The sequence below is a fragment of the Aotus nancymaae genome, unplaced genomic scaffold, assembly GCF_030222135.1.
Source record: "Aotus nancymaae isolate 86718 unplaced genomic scaffold, 86718_ANA_hifiasm-v0.15.2.pri h1tg000028l, whole genome shotgun sequence".
Classification (NCBI taxonomy): Eukaryota; Metazoa; Chordata; class Mammalia; order Primates; family Aotidae; genus Aotus; species Aotus nancymaae.
The window spans coordinates 16,947,898-16,970,296 of NW_026988441.1; the positions used below are offsets into that span (position 1 = coordinate 16,947,898).

Below are 22,399 nucleotides of genomic sequence, written 5' to 3' on the forward strand. Positions count from 1 at the left end.
CAGTGTTGCAATCTCCACTCACTGTAAACTCCACCTCTTGGATTCAAGTGATTCTCCTGCCTAAGCTTCCTGAGTAGCTGGAATTACAGGTGCACAAACCACATCCGGCTAGTTTTGTGTTTTTAGTAGAGACAGGGTTTCACCATGTTTCCCAGGCTGGTCTCGAACTCCTGGGCTCAAGTGGTCCACCCACCTTGGCCTCCTAAAGTGTTGGAATTACAAGTGTAAGCCACCTGACCCAGCCACTTGTCTTTTTTTTTTTTTTTTTTTAGAGGGAGTCTCCCTCTGTTGCCAGGCTGGAGTGCAGTGGCGTGATCTGGGCTCACTGCAACCTCCACTTCCTGGATTGAAGCAATTCTGCTGCTGCAGCCTCCCGAGTAGCTGAGACTACAGGTGTGCACCACCACGCCCAGCTAATTTTTGTATTTTAGTAGAGACGGGGTTTCACCCTGTTGGCCCGGATGGTCTTGATCTCTTGACCTCGTGATCCACCCGCCTTGGCCTACCAAAGTGCTGAGATTATAGGTGTGAGCCACTGGGCCCAGCATTGTTCTTAAATAAGGAAGTAACAGTGTTATAGTTCAAAATTCTGTTTTAAACTTTTAAAATATTCTGTTTCGGCTGGGCACGGTGGCTCACGCCTGTAATTCCAGCACTTTGGGAGGCCAAGGCGGGTGGATCACGAGGTCAAGAGATCGAGACCATCCTGGTCAACATGGTGAAACCCCATCTCTACTAAAAATACAAAAAATTAGCTGGGCATGGTGGCGCGTGCCTGTAATCCCAGCTACTCAGGAGGCTAGGCAGGAGAATTGCCTGAGCCCAGGAGGCGGAGGTTGCGGTGAGCTGAGATTGCGCCATTGCACTCCAGCCTGGGTAACAAGAGTGAAACTCCGTCTCAAATAAATAAATAAATATATATATATATATATATATATATATATATATATATATTCTGTTTCTCTGCTTTATCAGGATATTTCTTTTTTGATGATCCACACATCTTTGATGGTTTCGTAGCCCTGTCTGTAAAAAAACAAAAAACAAACAACACTATTATTTATAAGAAAGAAGCTGTTTTGAATTAAATGGGGTTTTCAATAAAACCATAGGCTAGGCTGGGTGCAGTGGCTCACACCTGCAGTCCTAGCACTTTGGGAGGCTGAGGCCAGTGGATTGTCTGAGCTCAGGAGTTCTAGACCAGCCTGGGCAATGGGGTGAAGCCCTGTCTCTACTAAAATACACAAAATTAGCTGGGCAGAGCAGCGTTCGCCTGTAGTCCCAGCTTCTCAGGAGGCTGAGGCAGAAGATTGCTAGAACCCAGGAGGTGGAGGTTGCAGTGAGCCGATATCATGCCACTGCACTCCAGCCTGAGCTACAAGAGTGAGACTCCATCAATCAAACAAACAAACAAACAAACAAACAAACAACCCGTAAGCTAGATATTCATTCAGAAGTATTGAACAACATTTTTCTTTTTCAACATTTAATACAATTAATGTTAAATTGAATTACTTTCATAATATAAACGATTTTACATGATTCCCAAAGCACTGAGGATTCATCATAAATACCACAAGGCAGCCAACACAGACCACCTCTCTTATAACTTTGGGATACAGTTGGGATACAGCATTCAATCCAGAAAAAGTCTTCCGATTATAGCCATCAATTTGCCATCATTTTGTAGCACTGATCTTGCATAGTTTTTTTTTTTTTTTCTGAGACGGAGGCTGGCTCTGACGCCCAGGCTGAAGTGCAGTGGTGCAATTTCAGCTCACTGCAACCTCCCCCTCCTGGGTTCAACTGATTCTCCTGCTTCAGCCTCCCATGTAGCTGGGATGACAGGCATGTGCCACCACTCCTGGGTAATTTTTTTTGTATTTTTAGTTGAAACGGGGTTTTACCATGTTGGCCAGTCTGGTCTTGAACTCCCGACCTTCAGTGATCCACCCTTTTTGCCCTCCCAAAGTGCTGGGATTACAGGCATGAGCCACCATGCACAGCCTGACCTTGCATAGACTTTTTTATCTTCCATGAAATGTTTAATGCTGCCTATAAGACTTGAGAGAAATTAAATACTAAGGAGTAAAATTTTATACAATAGGCCGGGCACGATGGCTCACAGCTGTAATTCCAGTACTTTGTGAGGAGTTCTAGACCAGCCTGGCCAACATGCTGAAACCCGTCTCTACTAAAAATACAAAAATTAGCTGAGCATGGTGGTGCGTGCCTGTAATCCGAGCTACTTGGGAGGCTGAGGCAGGAGAATAGCTTGAACCTGGGAGGCAGAAGCTGCAGTGAGCCAAGATCACACCACTGCACTCTAGCCTGGGTGACAGAGCAAGCCTCTGTCACAAAAAATTTTTTGTGTGTGGAATAGAGCTGAGCTTTAGAAGGCCACAAACACATTGCAACAACTATAATTCATTTTACCTTCAATAATCAATGTTCACCCTCTTTAGGGCAATATCACTCCCAATAAGAATGATTGGCCAGGCACAGTGGCTTATGCCTGTAATCCTAGCACTTTGGTAGGCCAGTGGGGGCAGATTGTCTGATGTCAGGAGTTCCAGACCAGCCTGGCCTACATGACAAAACCCCATCTGTACTAAAAATACAAAAATTAGCCAGGCATAATGGCGTGGGCCTGTAGTCCCAGCTACTCAGGAGGATGAGGCAGGAGAATCGCTTGAACCCAGGAGGTGGAGGTTGCAGTGAGCTGAGATCACACCACTGTACTCCAGCCTGGGTAAGAGAGTAAGACCCTGTCTCAAAAAAAAAAAAAAAAAGAATGCTTCCATAAGGCTAAATAAATATGCAAGTTAGGTATGTGTGTTAGTAGATAAACAATACATTTTCTAGGTCTGCCCACTAAGTAGGCCTGGAAGCAATGGCACACCAGTGGCAATGAGCACACCTATCACCCCGATCTTGGTGATTTTGTTTTTGTTTTGTTTTTAAATTAGAGATGGGGAGATCTCACTGTGTTACCCAAGCTGGTCTCTGACTCCTGACCTCAAGGGATCCTGCTGCCTCAGCCTCCCAAAGTGTTGAGATTACAGGCGTGAGCCACTTCACCCAGCCCAAGATTTTGGTGCTTCGTAAATAATATCCTTCAATATAAAAAGCCAAGGACTCTTGAATAAATGGTTTATTCTACGTCTGGGTCAGGGAAAATACAAGATGAATCAAAACATTTTATGGTGCCAGAAAGTTGGGAATTAGTCCCGTACCCCAACCCCCTGATAAAGGCATGTCATAAATAGAACACAGGAGCCAACCTAAAGGCACTCCCAAGGCCAACGTTCTTATTCTTTTTGGTATCATGACCACATACATGTCCAATTGTAAGTATACTATGTTCTCTACAAAGGTGCAGTTTGTATCTGACTCATCTCTATCTCCAGCTCCTAGGAACATAGGTGGTACTCAGTTAAATGCTGGGTACCTCCTGGGTACTCAGGAGTACCAGTAATACTCAGGAGTAACTGCTGGGGAACAGACATATATAAGTCCAAGGACCATGAGTAACATTCATTTTCATCTAACACAAACAGATACACAACTCATCTGACCCTTGGTTTTATTCATTCATTCACATGTTCATTCTTTAATTTGTGAAGTACTTGTAAATGTCAGTACACACTTGACAGTGTAGTAGATGCTGGAAATTCAGCAGTATCCATTCAATTTCCTTACAAGATCCATGGAATGAAGTATGTACTATCTATCGTCAAGGTCAGCACATGGTTCTAGGAAAAGCCAAAGGAGAAGTAGCTCATTTCTGGAAAAGGTGATATCTGAGAGGAAAAAATGTTTTCAAATAGAAGTGAACAAGACTGCTAAAATAAGCACTACTCCGGAGTGTGATAATGAGCAGGGACATCTGAGTAGAATGGGGGTAAAGGTCACTGGGATTAATAAGGCCTTGAGGACCTGGGCGCAGTGGCTCATGCCTGTCATCCCAGCACTTTGGGAGGCTGAGGCAGGTGAATCACTTCAGCCCAGGAGTTCGAGACCAGCCTGGGCCACCTAGGGAGACCTGTCTCTACAAAATAAATTATTGGGGCATGGTGGCACGTGCCTGTGGTCCTAGCTACTCATAAGTTTGAGGTGGGAGGGTCACTTGGACCCAGGAGGTCAAGGCTGCAGTGAGCTGTGATCATGCAACTGCACTGCAGCTTGGGTGACAGAGGTGAGACCCTGCCTCAATAATAATAACAATAATAAATAAATAAAGTATTGGTACTCTACAACAAGAGCATTGCATTGTCACCCATGTAGACAGTGAATTGACTCAGAATCACAAATACTTGGATTGGGACCCTGTGTGAAGAAGTCAGGTCCTAGGAAGAGTGCCAGCTCATCATCAGGGAATGGAAATATTAGGAGTATTGGGGTATGAATAGTACTGTGTAGAATTCCAATTCATTTGAAAATACGTTGCACAGATGATCACAAACCAGCAAGTAAGTTGTATGTAGTTTTCTTTGTTTGTTTTGGATTGGGTTTTCTGAGACAGAGTCTTACTCTGTCACCCAGGCTGGAGTGCAGTGGCAGGATCTCGGCTCACTGAAACCTCCACATCCCCGGTTCAAGTGATTCTCGTGCCTCAGCCTCTGGAGTAGCTGGGACCACAGGCGTGGGCCATGATGCTCAGCTGATTTTTGTATTTTCAGTAGACACGGAGTTTCGCCGGGTTGGCCAGGCTGGTCTCAAACTCCTGGGTTCAAGCAGTGCCCCACCTCAGTTCCCCAAAGTGCTAGGATTACCTAGTGAATGCCCAGACAAAAATTTCTTCCTAAAAGCTACATGCGTCTGTGGTCTCTAAGACTAAAAACAAAACCCAAAAGAAAAACCCAACCCCAACCACCGCCAAAAAAACACCCTCCACCAACCCACGTTTCACATGAGGCCTGCTTGAGAAGGGGCGCGTCTCCAGCCAGGACCAAGTAAGGGAATCTGTGCACTTGGCCGGACCCAGAACACACATTGGCAGGGGCCTGACAGCCACACTTGCTGACCCCGTAGAACCTCTACCACTGACACACGGATCAGGATGCATCACCCTGAGGGATGACACCACAAATCTGGCTGTCACAGATTGAGTCCACACTCTCTCATTGATTCCACACACATCCTGTCAGTGACACCAGAGTCCCTCACCACTGACCCTACATACCCACAATCATTGATTCCATGCACCTCATCGCCATTCCAAAGACCACCCATCACTAATGTACAGACCCTCATCTCTCACCTAGGGACCTCAGAGATTCCCCATCCCTGATTCCAAGATCTGTAGGACCTCATCTCTTCCTCACACAGACCTGTCAATAAGAGGATACATTCCTGGGAGAGTGTGTTGACCATTTTACATATCCTTTGTGTGTGTGTGTGTGTGCGTGCTGATTAACGGACTTAGGTAAACTTTAGCATTTTGGTAGCCAACAGTTTTTCAATGCCTTTTCTTTTTCTTTCGTTTTCTTGTACATTTTTAAAGACCTTACTCCAGTAAGTGTGGATTGCAATTTATTAATCCCTATCCCTTATTGATTCCTTGTCATGAGTATTTGTTATTAATCATAATTTACAATGCTTACAACCCAGAGACACCAAAGACTCACATAAGAAGAATAGCTGTGGGTTTTATTATTTTTGTTGTTGATGTTTCTGTAGATTATAAAAGATTCATTTGTATCAAGTCACCAAGTGTATATTTTGTTTTATAAAAAAAAATTATAATTAAAAAAACTTTTTTCAGACAGGGTCTCACTCTGTCACCCAGGCTGGAGTGCAGTGGTATAATCATGGCCACTGCAGCCTCGACCTCCTGGGCTCGTGATCCTCCCAACTCAGCCTACCTAGTAGCTGAGACCATGGGCATGCACCAATACGCCCACCTAATTAAAATAAAAAATTGTAGAGCTGGGTTTCACTATGTTGCAGAGATTGGTCTTGAATTCCTGGACTCAACTGATCCTCCCACCTTGGCCTCCCAAAGTGTTGAGATTACAGGTGTGAGCCACTGCACCCAGCTGATAAAATCTTAAAAAGAGTAAAATACTTTGGGAAGTAATGTAAAATTTCTACTGAGATGATGCATCAGAAATTAAGGTAGAGTAAAATGGTCCTAGGGCATCTGAAACAATGGAAAGTAAATCTTGGGCTGGGTGCAGTGGCTCACACCTGTAATCCCAGCATTTTGGGAGGCCAAGGTGGGGGACTCACTTGAGGTCAGATGTTTGAGACCAGCCTGGCCAACACCGTGAAATGCCGTCTCTACTAAAAATACAAAAATAATCCACATGTGGTGGCGCATGCCTGTAATCCCAGCCATTAAGGTTGCTGAGGCACAAGAATCGCTTGAGCACGGGAGGCGGAGGTTGCAGTGAGCCAAGATCATGCCACTGCACTCCAGCCTGGGCAACAGAGGAAGACTCTGTCTCCAAAAAAAAAAAAAAAAAAAACAGAAGAAGAAGAATTAAAATCTTGATTTCTTCATCAAGTGTAAAAAGATGGGCTCTGGAGTAATAATACATAAAAAGACACACAGGCACTATTTTTTTTTAAGTTTTATTAAGAAATATTAACATACCACAGAAGCCACCCATTTAAAGTGTAAAATTCAATGGTTTTCAGTATATTTGCACAGTTGTGCAAACATCATGACAATAAATTTTAGATCATTTTCATTACCCCAAAGTAAACCCCATATACCTCCATTTCCCCCCAACTCCCCTAACTTTGGTCCACCACTAATCTACTTTCTGTCTCTGTGTATTGGTCTATTCTGGACATTTTATTAAATAGAATTACATAAAATGTGATCTTTTGTGACTGGCTTCTTTCACTTAGCATAATAGTTTTGAGATTTATTTCATCTTGCATGTGCAGAGGGGGCACTGTACATGAGGATAAACCTGGGGAGTGTTTATTGATTGATTTTGAAACTTCGCTCCAAAATTGTAAAGGGGACATGATTGGTTTCAAATAGAGGAAAAACCTATATGGGCTAAAATCCTCCGTTTTCACCAGTTTGTAATGTGGGGTTTTATAGCAAAGAACGGCAAGGTTTTTATGCATATTTTCTGCAAATTCTCCCTGTGATTTCAGAACAGTCACAAAATGTGGAGGTATGGGCTTCTGGACTCTGGCTGAAGATTTGAGTCCAGGAGAACTCAGGTTCCAGGGTAGGCAGAGAAAAAAACTGCAAGAGTGCCAGTAGAACCCTTTGAAATCGAAAATTTAAACTGTTTCCTCCAAAAGGAGTCCCAGATAACCACACAAAAGAGGAGTTTGCTGAGCCAGTCAGTCGCGATTCTCCAATAGCAAGATGCAGACAGACTGGGAAAGAAGGAAGTGTATTTCTGCAACCGCTTACATGGAGAAGTGCCAAGTAACTCACCAGACCAACTCAAAATAGCAAGTATTTTTCCGAGTGCTTATATATATCGCAAGCTCCATGCTACGTGTGGGATTGCACCTACAAGCAGGAGTGTTTCATTCAATCAACATCTAATTTTTAACAAGGGTCCAGGGTCTGGAAAGATTTCTCTAGATGGTCTTGGAAAATTTCTGTATCTTAAGGCAGGTCGAGGTGAATGTGTAAGAATGCTATTATTATTCGATCAGACCTTAGGGTCTGAGAAAACCCAGGCGGGGTCTTCATGGGTTTGTTTTGCATTCCATCCCTCATACTCAGGCACCAGTTTCTCCATTTCTTTAACGTTTAACTTATGCATTCATCAAAATTATAATAAAGGGTTTGTGGAAACTGTTCTGGTTGCTAATGGTAACCTGTGATGGCCTGCCACACTGAAATCAGAACCGAAGCCCACTAAAGAACACTGAAAATGCCTGTAAACTGACTTTACTGACAAGTCAATTAAATTACAGAAAAGCAAGTTCATGCTGCCTCTCGGCTCTGTCCTCCGGAATTGCTAAAGTGCATATTGCCCTAGGCTCAGTTTTGCAAAGACTGAGCCCGTAAATGAAAGCATTTGTGTGATTTCCTGCATTAATGTTTCCTTTGTCCATTTCCCATTTATTTATTTATGTTTTTTTTGAGACGGAGTTTCGCTTTTCGTGCCCAGGCTGGAGTGCAAAGGTGCAGTCTAGGCTCACTGCAACCTCCGCCTCCCGGGTTCAAATGATTCTCCTGCCTAAGCCTCTCAGGTAGCTGGGATTACAGGCATGCGCCACCGTGCCCGGCTAATTTTTGTATTTTTAGTAGAGACGGGGTTTCACCATGTTGGCTGGACAGGTCTCGAACTCCTGACCTCAAGTGATCCACCTGCCTCGGCCTCCCAAAGTGCTAGAATTACAGGCGTAAGCCACCGCGAACAGCCCCATTTCCTTTATTTCGTTTCATTTTTTTTGAGACATAGTTTCGCTCTTGCCTCCCAGGCTGAAGGGTAGTGGCGACATCTCGGCTCACTGTAACCTCCGCTTCCCAGGTTAAAGCGATTCTCCTGCATCACCCTCCCGAGTAGCTGGGACCTTACAGGGGCACGCCACCCCACGCCTGGGTACATTTCCTTTATTTTATTTTTTATAATTTACTAGCCTGTTTGTTGATAACAAGACTGGAGGTGCACAAGGTTGGGTCTCGGTGTTCACCGGGCGGCGGCGGTCATGGACCAGGTGGGAGGATCTGCAGCGCCTGGTGCAAATCTCCAAGTAAGTTAGGAAACGGCACCAAGGGTGATTGTAAAGTTTTGGGTTGGCGCGGCGGGTAGGCGATCCAGCGCAGAAAGCGAAAGAAAACTTGTTATTTTGTTTTTTTTAGGCGGAGTCTCGCTGATGTCACCCAGGCTGGAGTGCAGTGGCGCTATCTCGATTCACTGCAACCTCCTCCGCCTCCCGGGTTCAAGCGATTCTCCTGCCTCAGCCTCCGGAGTAGCCCCGGCTAATTTTTTGTATTTTTAGTAGAAACGGGGTTTCACCGTGTTAGCCAGGATGGTCTCGATCTTCTGACCTCGTGATCCACCCGACAAAGTGTTGGAATTACACTTGGACGTGAGCCACGGCCTGAACTGAAAACTTTTGCTGTGCTTGTAGGCTGGTCGGCCGCAAGCGCTTCTTATTGGCTAATGTGGAGCGGAACTACACATCCATTGGCTACAAGATCCGTCTATTTGAGGCTGACTGCGAGCGTCCCTGCGTTCTGTGTTGCCAGAAAACGGAGTGTCCGCCTAGTAACGGCTCATAACGTTTCCCATTGGTCATAGTTTCCGGAAGCCCGCCCTCCCGTTTCCGGAAGCCCGCCCTCCCGTTTCCGGAAGCCCGGAACGTGCTATGTTTGCAGCTGGTGTCCAGATTCGCAGTGGGAAGCTGATTCCGCAGGCTTGGGCTGTTCGGCCAAGCACCTGCCGAATATGGGACGCTGGAGGGTCAGCGATGTGGAGTCCTCGCCTTCAGCGTCCGCGGCTGGGAAATCGGCCATCTGGCTCCGTCTGGGCCCTTTCCGTCAGCCCACCAGACTCTTGGGCGCCTGCCTGCGCTGGAGCTGAGGTAGTTTCCCGACCTCTGACCCGTAGTGTCTCGAGATTGAAGGTCTGCATGTAGGCAAGCATGAAAGAGAAAAAAAAAAACCGGGGCTTTTCAGCCCCCTTAGGTAAAACGACCTTTTAATTTTAGGCAGGTGTTTTGTTGCAGAACGCCTCGAGGGGAGGGAGTGACCGGCGGGTTGAGGTTTATTAAGTAAAATACGTTTCTGGCTTATGTTTATAGTAACAACCTTTTAAAAAAAGTCTCGCTTTTTGCCAGTTTTATTATTTAGTGGAATATCTCGGATAAGGACAGCCAGTTAAAATGGCTTTTTGTTGTTGTTGCTAATTACACCAATTTTTAGTTTTGATGGTTGTCCTAACAGCAGCAACTTCTCAGGCTTTAAAAAATGACATTTCATGTGGGAAATTTCTGTAAAAGGCACAGCGAGTTAGTTTGGAATTGTTTTAAAGGAAATAAGTTCCTGGTTTTGATATCTTAGTAGTAGCATTTTCCCCAGTGTCTTTAAAATCTTATTTTTCGGGCACGTATATAGAGTAACTTTTGTGAAAGAAACAGCCAGTTAAGGAGATTTTGGGATTTCCTTTATGAACTATAATCCTGGTTTTGATTTTTTATATATATAGTGGTAATGACAGTACCTTCCTAAATCCTTAAAAATGCTGGTTGGTGGATCTCTTACTTCCATAGGATTTATTTCATAGGTGTGACAGTTCCTATAGGCTCTAGGTCCCTATCTTCATGAGGTGTGAAAATTCGGTGCTTTATAAAACAGCCCCCACATTTTTCATGGGCCTTGTCCTTAATTCTCAGCACCCCTCTGCTTCTGACATTGTACCTAAAATTAAGTTTTCATGGCTGTGTGAGAGCTCTGGAAATTCCCAGCAGTAGCCACTAATGTTTCCTCTTGATATTTCCCCATATCTTAATACTGACCCTCAGTCCATTACTCAGATGGGTGTCCTTTTCCTGGATGTCTGGAAACTGAGACGGGCTCTAACCCTAACCCTGACCTCTTTGCTGAGCTACTATTTTTTCCTTGCGTTGGTAACCCTCAGTTCTTTCATGAGCAACCTTGATGCCTTTGACTCCTCCTAACTCTGGGTTTGTTACCCCCAGTTCCATTAGCCAAGTTTAGGAGTCCATGAGAAGTTCCTATGTTAATTTTCACATTCCTCTAACCAAAATATAGTGTTTCCTTCCATCTTGAATATAGGCTGTAGACCCCTCGGGTACGGGGCGTTGGTAGCAGTGAGACCAAAGCAGTTTTTGTGTCATCTGACAGCACCTCCAAATAGCCTTCATGGTTGTCACTGCTTCCCGATGACAATTCCAAATAACAGTTCCCAGTGATGACTTGCTACTTGCTATTGTTCTTAATGTGTTAAGGTGGCTGTTGTAGGCACTATTACTGTGTAAGAAATTACACCAAAACTTAGTGACTCAAACAGTCATTTTATTACTTTCGTGAATTCTCATGCTCATGGTTAAGATTTTGTACAGGGCACAAGGGTGGCCCGCCGGTCTTTGTTGCATGATGTCTGGCCCCAGCACAGAAGACTCAACAGCTAGGGGCTGGAACCATTTGGAGGCTTGTTCCCTCACATCTGATACCTGGGTTGGGATGCTGGAAGAGGCTCATTTGGGACTGAGTGCCTACATGTAGTGTTTTCATATGGCCCTGACTTCCTTACAGCCTGGCAGTGTCGGGGTAGTCAGAATTCTTAGGTGGCACAGGGCTCCAGAGCAGATGCTGAGTGGTCTTTTACGAGCACAACAAATCCACCCAGGATCAGGGAGACAAGACATCGATTCTGCCTCTCAAAGGGAGGTGTGGCAAGAAATGTTCAGCCATTTTTTAAAATGACCACAGCGACATGCCTGTTAATATATTAGAAAAATTAAAATATCCTGCTAGCTGTGTTTCTAAGTAATTGGTCTCCTTTGAAATTCTATGCGTTGTATTTTTGTTGTTTATGGCATTATTCTGAGGAGGGGTCAAAGACTCTTCCATGTGTTAGAAGCGTCCTGTGCTAAACAGGCTCACCACCTCGCTGTTCCCCCAGTATTTGAAATGCACAGTTTTTGCTCTGGTTTAATGGTTAGGGCAAGACTTCTCGTTTGTTTTAGACCTAACAGCAGTTTAAAAATTGGCCTGTAACTTTTTTGTTTGTTTGTTTGTTTGTTTTTGGCCTGATTTCCTTCTGTTTATGCTGATATTTTTCTCACCTCAATAGGAATCGGGAGGAAGCTTCTTTTCCTGTTCTTCTGTTTTGGGTGCATTTGAAGGTAAGTTTCCTTGGAACCGTATTTTGGACTCATTTTGTAGGCTTTGCCAAATAAATGACCTTTTTACTCTCATGTATATTGCATTTTCTTTGGATAGTCTCATAGATTCTCAAAGATATTTCTTTATTTTACTATTCATGAGTTTAGAAGTATATTTACTTTGCTGAGTTTTCAATTACTTCTTTCTCTTCTGTCATATGTAATTTACAGGACAAATACCTACCAGAGAGGATAACTAAAGGGATGTGGAAAGTGAGTTTCTTTGTGCTTATCAAGTGTGGTTGATTTTTAATCAGCGAGCATTCAGCATATGCCTGGGACTCTGGCTTTATTTATCAGCTTTCTCATGCTGAACCTTTCAATGAACTTCTGTGTATTTGATTCATCATGAGGAAAATGGTGACACCGAGGGTGGCTGATTTCCAGGTTTGCATCCGTTGCCCCAAGATTAGTGCCTGGCCCTCCTCTGGTCCTTGCTGCTCTAACTTTGCCCCATTGATTGAAGAAATGCGGCTATAAACACTTCTGGGTGTTGCTGGTATTTACTGTCCTCACTGTTTAGAGAGAAGCCCTGTCACATTTTCAGCCTCTTCCTCTGCTTTCTGTCATTTCTAAACCCACCCCACCTGACCTGGCGTAATCTTCATTGTGTGTGAGTTTGCGCAGATGTAATTTGGGCCTTCACTTCTCCTCAAAACCTAATGCCCTCCTCCCACCTCCACCAAAATCAAGCTCGAACCCACTGCCCTCCCCCACCCACTGCAAGCTTGCACATTTGATGGTGGGCACTCCTCCCTGACTTTGTATTGTAGTGGGTTCTCTTGGGTCTTATTCTCTGTGGGTCTGTACTGCGCTCTAGTGTGTACAGCTGGTGGGATTTGCCCTGTGTTCCTGAAGGAGGGTCACAGGGAGTTGTTGAGCAGACAGAGCCTGATGTTTCTTAAGGCCTTCCCCTAAGAAGGAAGAGGCCAAACCTACACAGGCAAATCTTGTTCGTTTATTCTTCTAGGTCCAGATCTTGAATGAATCACTGTAGAGATTGAACAGGTGAGGCTCACCTTACCATAGTTACACCAAGAAAGGCTTAGCTAGTGACTTAAGCTGTGGTTTTGGGTGGCACGAGAGTGGTCAGGGGGACAGTAGGGAAGTGTACACAGAACCCAAAGGAAAAAGAGAGAAGGCCCCTCAGAAATTAGGGCAAAGTCTCACAGTGTCTCTTTCCCCATGGTGTCACTGGCATGTGGGTTACCTCCCCACTGTGTCCCCCAAGGACATGAGGCTGCAGACTGCAGTGCCAGTGAGCAGAGGAGCTGTGGGGATGAAAGTTTGATCGCTGCATTCACACACACACCCCGGTGCATGTGCGTCTCTTCTGATGCAGCACCCGATGGGTGAGCTCTGCTCCTCCACACAGTGGCTCAGGAGTGGAAACATTGTTTAGTGCTTGGTGGTTTGTTGTGACCTCATGTCATAGTGATTAGCGCCAGTGACCCTAACAGTTTAAAATGGTTGAGCTTGTGGGTAGGTATTTGGGAGATCGTATATGTGTTACCTAGTCTTTGTCATCTGCAGTGGTTTTGTTACTTTTTGCATAAACTACTGAGAATGTTTACTAACTGTAGATGATAGAGAAATCACCAGTCACTCTAAAATCTTCCTATTTCTTGGTCTAGAGCTGCACCTGGACCCCCTAGTAGTGAGGAGACCTGAAAACCAGAGAAAGCAAAGCAAGTAGGCCCTTTAAACCAGTCATCTATGTTCTCTTTCAGTTTATTCTGTTTTTATTTCATCATTTTAAGGGTTATAATCATCTTGTTCAGATCTCGGCATATAAAATGACCCATCTGTAGATGTCCAGGCAACCCCCAAGAGTTGCCTGGTTTTCTTTCAATTGTAGATATCCCTGGAGGGAATATTCCAGACTCCCTGAGTAGTTTCCAGGTTGAAGTCCTGTAGGCTCCCCTGTTTTGAGGAGGAGTTCCTATCAGAGAAAGACCTGATTTTGGATTTTTAGCTTTAATGCTTGTGAAAAGCTACAAAAACTAATTTTCTACCCCTAGCTTTAAAGTACTGTTGATTAGAAATTAAAATTCCTTCAGGAGGATTAAACTGCCATTTCAGTTACCCTAATTCCGAAAGTTTTGGTCGTTAGAATTTTCTTTAATGTTTATGAAGAAGTGTTTTATATTTTCCATTAAGATTGATTCTCTTTAGCAGTTAATTTTGAAAGTTGCTTTCTTAAATATCCAAATTCAGTTTTCTCTTAGTTTTCTTTCTGCTACGATTTGATTTTTTCTTGGGACAGAGTCTCGCTATGTTGCCTAGGCTGGAATGCAATGGTGTGATCTCAGCTCACTGCAGCCTCTGCCTCCTGGATTCAAGCAATTCTCCTGTCCCAGCCTCCCTAGTAGCTAGGCTTACAGGCATGAGCCACCATACCAGGCTTGTTTTTTTATTTGTAGTAGAGGTGGAGTTTCACCATGTTGGCCAAGTGATTTGCCCACCTCTGCCTTGCAAAGTGCTGAGATTACAGGCAGAAGCCACTGCACTGAGCCTCTGCTGCAGATTTCAACTTAACACGAAAGGCCATTTTTTTTTTTTTTTTTTTTTTTTTTTTTGAGATGGAGTTTCGCTCTCGTTACCCAGGCTGGAGCGTAATGGCGCGATCTTGGCTCACCGCAACCTTCGCCTCCTGGGTTCAGGCAATTCTCCTGCCTCAGCCTCCTGAGTAGCTGGGATTACAGGCACGCGCCACCATGCCCAGCTAATTTTTTTGTTATTAGTAGAGACGGGGTTTCACCATATTGACCAGGATGGTCTCGATCTCTTGACCTCGTGATCCACTCGCCTCGGCCTCCCAAAGTGCTGGGATTACAGGCTTGAGCCACCGTGCCCGGCCACGAAAGGCCATTTTTAATGAAAAAGGGCAAAGCACAGAGGGGACAGTAGAGGGGACCCTCAACCCCAGCATGGAAATGAAGTTCCTGCTTCAAAATGAACCATGATAGCAGTCTCGGCTTGTTGATTTGGACCCTCAATTCTCTTATGATTTGAACCTGTGTTAGTGAGAAGGGGGCCTGTTTCTTAAGCCAGCCAGTTTTTCATATTCAGTATTTATGTATCGTTTGTTCCCAGGTGTTTTCTCATTTCTATTACAGTGCTTTCTTTGGGCTGTCAGTGACTTTGCAGTATCTTCTTCACATGTTTATAAAGCTGAGTAGTTCTGTTTTTTGAGATGGAGTTTGGATCTTGTTGCTCAGGCTGGAATGCAGTGGCATGATACCGGCTCACTGCAGCCTCTCTGCCTCCTGGGTTCCAGCAATTCTCCTGCCTCAGCCTCCCGAGTAGCTGGGATTACAGGCATGTCCCACTATGCCTGGCTAATTTTGTATTTTTAGTAGAGACAGGGTTTCTCTATGTTGGTCAAGCTGGTCTGGAACTCCCGACCTCAGGTGATCCGCCCACCTTGGCCTCCCAAAGTGCTGGGATTACAGGCGTGAGCCACTGCGCCCAGCCAAAGCTGAGTAGTTGAGTGTGTCAGCTCAGCACTCCTAGTGTCAGCCTTGCTATTCTCCTGCTGTGTGTAGATGGGGGCCTGTCCATCTCCTGTGTCCCCACTGTTAGCACTGAAGGTACCCACCAGATGTGTCTGTCACTTCCTTCCATCCACCTCTATTGTGGTTCTCATGTTTCTGCCTCCCTAGAGACCATTTCTCTCTAGAGCAGTGGTTTCCAATAGAAATACAATGCCAGATATACAAGTCATTTTAGATTTTCTAGTAGTCACTTTAGAAAAGTTAGAAACAGGTGAAATTAGTATTTTATTTCACCTAAAATGTTAGCATTATCCAGAATATCACTTCAACATCTTATCAAAATAAAAATTATTAATGAGATAGTTTACAGTCTCGTTTTTTTTTTCTTTTGAGACAAGGTCTTGCTTTGTTGCCCAGACTAGAATGCAGGGAGTGGCACCAGCATAGCTCACTGCAGCCTCAAACTCCCGGGCTCAGGAGACCCTCCTTCCTCAGCCTTCCTAGTAGTTCGGACTACAGGCGTACACCACCATGTCCAGCAATTTTTTTTTTTTTAAAGACAGGGTCTCACTCTGTCACCCAGGCTAGAGTGCAGTGGCACAATCTTGGCTCACTGCAGCTTTGACCTCTGGGGCTCAAATGATCCTCCCACCTCAGTCTCCCAAGTAACTGAGACCAAAATCATGTGCCACCATGCCTGAATATTTTTTGTATTTTTTGTTGAGACAGGGTTTTGCCATGTTATCTAAACTGGTCTTGAACTCCAGAGCTCAAGCGATCCACCCACCTTGGCCTCCCAGAGTGCTGGGATTACAGGTGTGAACCACTGTCCTCGGCCTAATTTTTTTTTTTTTCCTGAAGAGATGGGATCTTGCTATGTTGCCCAGACTGGTCTCAAACTCCTGGCTCAAGCAGTCCAACCACCTTGGCCTTCCAAAGTGCTGGGATTACAGATGTGAGCCACCACACTGGCCCATTCTTTCTTTTATACTGAGTATTCAGAATGTTTTAAAAATGTGTTTTACACTTACAGCATTTCTCAGGTTGGACTAGCCATCTTTCACATGCTTAGCAGCTGCATGTGACAAGTGGCTGCCTTATTGGACAGCACAGCTCTGGAGAGTGATTTTATGTACCTCCCCACTGCTCTCTCTGCCTCTGTTACCTTCTACGCCCACACCCCTGGAGTCTTACCATCGTGTTCCTGTCTCTTCTCTGTCTCTTGTACTTCTTTAATAAGGAGAATCATTTCCAATTCCTTAACGCCCTGCCCTGATTTTTACTGTCTCATGTTCAAGGGTCACAGTTTTCCTCTCGTCCTCATTTAGTGTATTCCCGGAAGATGTGACGTACCTTTTTGTCTTGGTTGGGTATTTATTGGCAATACAAGAACGATTCTTTTCTTTGATACATTAATGACTTACATACTTTCCTTGTTTTTTTGAGTATATCTTTCCTGACAGAATTTCAAATTATTTCTAGAGTTTAACTAGAAAAGTTTTTTTGTTTTTTTGAGACGGAGTCTCACTCTTGTCACCCGGGCTGGAGTACAGTGACGTGACCTTGGCTTACTGAAACATCTGCCTTCCAGGTTCAAGTGATTCTCCTGCCTCAGACTCCCAAGTAGTAGCTGGGATTATATATGTGAGCCACCACATTTGGCTAATTTTTGTGTTTTTAGTAGAGACAGGGTTTTGCCATTTTGGCCAGGCTGGTCTGGAACTCCTGACCTCAAGCAGTCTGCCCACCTTGGCCTCCCAAAGTGCTGGGATTACAGGCATGAGCCACTGTGCCTGGTCTAGAAAGCTTTTATTTTTTTGAGACGGAGTCTCACTTTGTCCCTGAGGCTGGAATGCAATGGCACGTCTCGGCTCACCGCAGCCTTTGCCTCCCAGTTTGAAGCAATTCTCCCTGCCTCAGCCTCCCGAGAAGGTGGGATTACAGATGCCTGCCACCAGGCTCAGCTGAATTTTGTATTTTCAGTAGAGATGGGTTTCGCCATGTTGGCCAGGCTGGTCTCGAACTCCTGATCTCAGGTGATCTGTTCGCCTTGGCCTCCCAGAGTGTTGAGATTACTTGTGAGCCACTGTGCCCAGCCAGAAAACTTATTTTAAAAAGTGTGTATAGAGCCCCTTATGTTTCTGCTTGATTTTTGAAATAACATATTTAGGTCTTCTATATATTTTAGGATATAAGATCTCATTCTACGTGTTGCTTAGCATCATGGAACATTTTTGGTAATATTTTTATTTTCTATGTATTTTAGAGTTTCCAATAATACAGAATTTCACGTTCATAGCCTTGCCCGGTAAATGTCTGTAATCCTAGCACTTTGGGAGGCCCAGGCGGGCGGATCACCTGAGGTCAGGAGTTTGAGACCAGCCTGGCCAACATGGTGAAACCTTGTCTCTACTAAAAATACAAAATTGGCTAGGTGTCATGGCTCACACCTGTAATCCCAACACTTTGGGAGGCTGCGGCAGGTGGATCACCTGAGGTCAGGGGTTCGAAACCAGCCTGGCCAACATGGCAAAACCTGTCTCTACTAAAAATACAAAATTAGCTGGATGTGGTGGTGTATGCCTGTAATCCCAGCTACTTAGGAGACTGCACTCCAGCCTGGGCATCAAGAGCAAAACTCTGTCTCAGAAAAAAAAATTAGCTGTGTATGGTGGTGGGTGCCTATAATCCCAGCTACTTGATAGACTGAGTCAGGAGAATCACTTGAACCCAGGAGGCGGAGGTTGCAGTGAGCCAAGATCACACCACTTCACTCTAGCCTAGGAGAAAGAACTCTGTCGAAAAAACAAAAAAGAATTTTATATTATCTCATATCAAAAATGAAAATTAATTTTTACAAATTTCTATTTGAGACCAGGTGCGGTGGCTCACTCCTGTAATCCCAGTGCTTTGGGAGGCCAAGGCGGGCGGATTACAAGGTCAGCAGATCAAGATCATCCTAGCTAACACGGTGAAATGCCGTCTCTATTAAAAATACAAAAACTTAGCCAGGCGTGGTGACACGCACATGTAGTCCCAGCTACTCAGGAGGCTGAGGCATGAGAATCACCTGAACCCGGGAGACGGAGGCTGCAGTAAGCCAAGATCGCCTCACTGCACTCCAGCCTGGGCGACAAGAGCGAGACTTTGTTTCAAAAATAAAAAAAACAAAAAAAATTACTACTTGAGTGATAGAATTATTTTAATCTAAGAAAGCGAAAGGTACATAAAAAAATAGGTATAGTGATTGTATTCTTTGCTGTTCTCAAATTAAAAATGATGAGGGAACAGGATGTTAGAGTTGCAGTGAGAGAGGGTGGAAAGGAGGGAGTCCAGAGTCAGGCACACAGGTTTTCTGGAAGGCTTACATGGGACTGCTGTGGTTTGAATGTATTTCCCGAAGTTCATGTGTTGGAAACTCAACCCCTAATGCAACAGTGTTGACCAGTGGAAACTTTAAGAGGTGATGAGGTCATGAAGGCTGTGCCCTCATGAATGGATGAAGGCAGTGTGTGTTAGCTATCTATCTCAGGAAGTGGGATCCTGATAAAAGGATGAGGTTGGCTTCCTTCCCTTTCTCTCTTTCTCCCTCCTTCCTCACATGTGGTCACTCTCTTGTTCTTCTGCCTTCCACCTTCCACCGTAGGGTGACACAGCAAGACCTTCACAAGGTGCAGGCCCTTCCCCTTCCCAGGGTCCAGAACTGTAAGCCAAATAACCTCTTGCTTATAAATCACCCAGTCTGTGGTATTCTGTTGTGGCAACACAAGCGGGCTGAGAGGGACACTCAGAGGGCTCATCTCTCTACTTGATGGAGCACTCCCTGCCTGGTACCTTGTATTCTTAGACCTGATGCTGTAAATGCTGTTGAGTGCCTTGAATGTTTTTATGTTTGAGGGGTTTACAGAGAAGCCCCTACAGGCTTCAGGTCCCTTCTGTTGCTTCTTTGCTCTTTAGTACCTCCTGTACCCTGGTGTTAAATTAGATCATAATGTGGTCCTTGGACCAGCAGTATCAATATCACCTGAAAAACATGCTGGAAATGCAGATTCACAGTCTGCACCCAGAATACTAGGAGTGAGACCCAACAATCTGTATTTAACAAGCCCCCCAGGTGAGTCTGATGCACAGAGAAATTTGAGATGCTGTGTTAGATGATGTTTGAGTTCGTGCTATCTGAATGACTGACACGCATGTGGGCTCACTGCTTGACGTTTACACAGGCCTCTGGAGCTTCCTGGAATCCGCAGTCCCTGTTGCTTCCTCTGGGAGTTTTCTAGTCCCTCTTACTTGAAGCATGTCTTTCAGAGCGCCGCACCACCGAGGTTGGGCATCTGGTGAGTTCTGCGTCTGCATGTCCATGTTTGCGACATTCTGGGAAGGGTGGCCCAGGCTGGGATTTGCCATCTACTGCTACAGGCTATACATGGTATTCAGAAGGGAGGGGAGATGCTGTGTGCGTGTTCTGAAGGGTTTCCCACTAAACATATCCCTATTTGATTTTTATTTTAGCTCCTCATTGACTTCACCGTGTAAATGCAGTTTGTGTAAACATCTCTACTGGGTCATGCATGCATATACATGTTTCTGTGAACACACAAAGTCTGCATGAGTGCGTGGACTCTCCACATCGTGTCATTTATTGTCCATCATTACATATCTATGGTGTCTAGCTCATTCCTCTTATTTTCTGCCATTTTACCTACTTCTACCTGAGGTCCAATGACGATTTAATGACTATCACATATTTCATTTAAAATACAACTCTTATGTTTTTTTTCACCCTATCGGGCCCTCCTCCTCAGTGGACTCCTGTGGGACCTGTCTCTCTCTAACTAACTCATCAGTGACAATGGTTTATATGGCTTTTAATTTCAAAATTTTTTTCTTTTACTTTTTTTTTTTTTTGAGACAGAGTTTTGCTCTTGTTACCCAGGCTGGAGTGCAATGGTGCGATCTCGGCTCACCGCAACCTCCGCCTCCTGGGTTCAGGCAATTCTCCTGCCTCAGCCTCCTGAGTAGCTGGGATTACAGGCACGCGCCACCATGCCCAACTAATTTTTTGTATTAGTAGAGACGGGGTTTCGCCATGTTGACCAGGATGGTCTCAATCTCTTGACCTCGTGATCCACCCGCCTCGGCCTCCCAAAGTGCTGGGATTACAGGCGTGAGCTACCGCGCCCAGCCTTACTGATTTTTATTTAATTTGAACTAGATGGGCATTGTTAGATTTTTTACGTTTATAATTTAGATCGATTTTCACATCTCAACCCAGGTAAGAAAGAGTGTGGGAAATAGGACTCTGTAAAGCACAGATATGACACATGGTTCAGATTCCCAAGGCGTACTCAGGTGAGGATGTATCATTGAATCTGGCAAGCAGCCCTCAGTAAGTGTCATCTTTGATTTATTTGTTTATTTGAATCGGAGTTTTGCTCCGTTGCCCAGGCTGGAGTGCAGTGGCCTGATCTTGGCTCACTGCAACCTCCACGTCCTGAGTTGAATTGATTCTTCTGCCTCAGCCTCTAGAGTAGATGGGATTACAGGTGCCCACTACACCTGACTAATTTTTGTATTTTTAGTGGAGACAGGGTTTCACCATATTTACCAGTCAGGTTTCAAACCTGAAATGATCCGCCCACCTTGGTCTCCCAAAATGTTTGTTAGAATTATAGGCGTGAGCCACCGCACCCGGCCTGTCACCTTTGATTTAAATGAACGTGGCACTTTTGGGTGTCTTGATGTTTGTCCATTTCTGTGGAGTTTGATATTACTCGTTTCTCTGCTTGCTCTGTTTTTTCAGTCCCCTTATCACTTGACCTGCTGTTACATTATGTTTGATTTATTACATATGCCACATCATAATGCCTGGGTCTCTCTTTACAGACTTCTTTGTATACATACGTCTACACATAGGGATCTGGATTATATCCCCTCCATACCTTTCTGAAGTTTTCCAGTCCCTCCTTGTCATTTGTGTTCCTTAAAGCCCAGCCCCATGCCTGACTTTGGTTCTGAGTTCTCTTACAAGCATTCTACATGTGGCTATTAAATCTTTGGCAAGATCATTTACCTGGGCGGGAATAGGGCTCTCAGCTAATCCTCCTTCCCATTGGTGTTTACCCAATGGGAAAGACATTCTGGAGGGCGTGGAGTGTGAAGGTTTAAAAATAATCTTTCAATATGTTCTTCATGACAGGTCTTGGAGGTGCCTTGTGGCTGTGGCTTTGGAGGGATGGCTATGAGGAAATTGTGGATATTAAGAAAGTCAGGAAAGGAAAAGATCACTCACAATTCAGCAATTCAGAGTAAGTTCCTGAGGGACTTTCTGGCTGTTTGATGCATAGAGGCCAGGCCTCACTTCGTATCAGTAGATGCAGTAGTTAAAGGGGTACCAAAAAAACCCAGTGATCAAGATAAACACAATTTTAATGTAGCATATTTAAAAACACAAATTAATGCACAAACAAAACACTCATGTTGAACAAAATAGAATGATGCCTCATCTTCAACACCACCCCACCTCCACCCTCCAGAAGGTTCCTGCAAGCTGTACCTGTAAGGTAAAAATTAAAACCTCAGGCTGGGCATGGTGGCTCATGCCGATAATCCCAGCACTTTAGGAGGCCAAGGTGGGTGGATCACCTGAGGTCAGGAGTTCGAGACCAGGCTAGCCAACATGGCAAAACCTGGTCTCTACTAAAAAACAAACAAAAAATTAGCTGGGCATGGTGGCAGGAACCTGTAATCCCAGCTACTTGGTAGGCGGAGGCAGAGGTTGCAGTGAGCCAAGATTCCCATTGCACTCCAGCCTGGGCAACGGAGCGAGTCTGTTTCATAACAAACCTCAAGAATTTCTGGATCAAGCCTTGGATCCTCATCACCACTATCACCAGGGGCTCTATTGCTGGTCACCACAGTCCAGCCTCCATTCCCTAAAATCCTGGGGAAATGGGACCAGACTCTCCCGTCTCCATTCTGGGGGTTTGCCCCAAGACAATCTTCCTTTCACTGAGAACAGTCTTGAGATTCCCTGTCCTGGCATACCCTCCTACTCT

At 44.8% G+C, this 22,399-nt stretch overlaps 1 long non-coding RNA gene across 9 annotated transcripts in view; it reads left to right on the top strand.

The window, feature by feature from the left end:
- The window catches only part of LOC105706765 (uncharacterized), a 31,955-nt gene that overhangs the window by 6,327 nt on the left and 3,229 nt on the right, over positions 1 to 22,399 (top strand). For 2 of the 9 annotated variants that reach the window (XR_010344284.1, XR_010344285.1), the window contains exons 2-5: positions 11,754 to 11,805; positions 12,016 to 12,057; positions 19,565 to 19,678; positions 21,541 to 21,649. This is a non-coding gene — a long non-coding RNA (uncharacterized LOC105706765). Of the gene's footprint in view, positions 1 to 9,262; positions 9,520 to 11,753; positions 11,806 to 12,015; positions 12,058 to 12,814; positions 12,853 to 19,564; positions 19,679 to 21,540; positions 22,396 to 22,399 lie in introns of those variants that run through there. The other 7 variants (XR_010344277.1, XR_010344279.1, XR_010344282.1 and 4 more) reach the window with 5 other exon arrangements.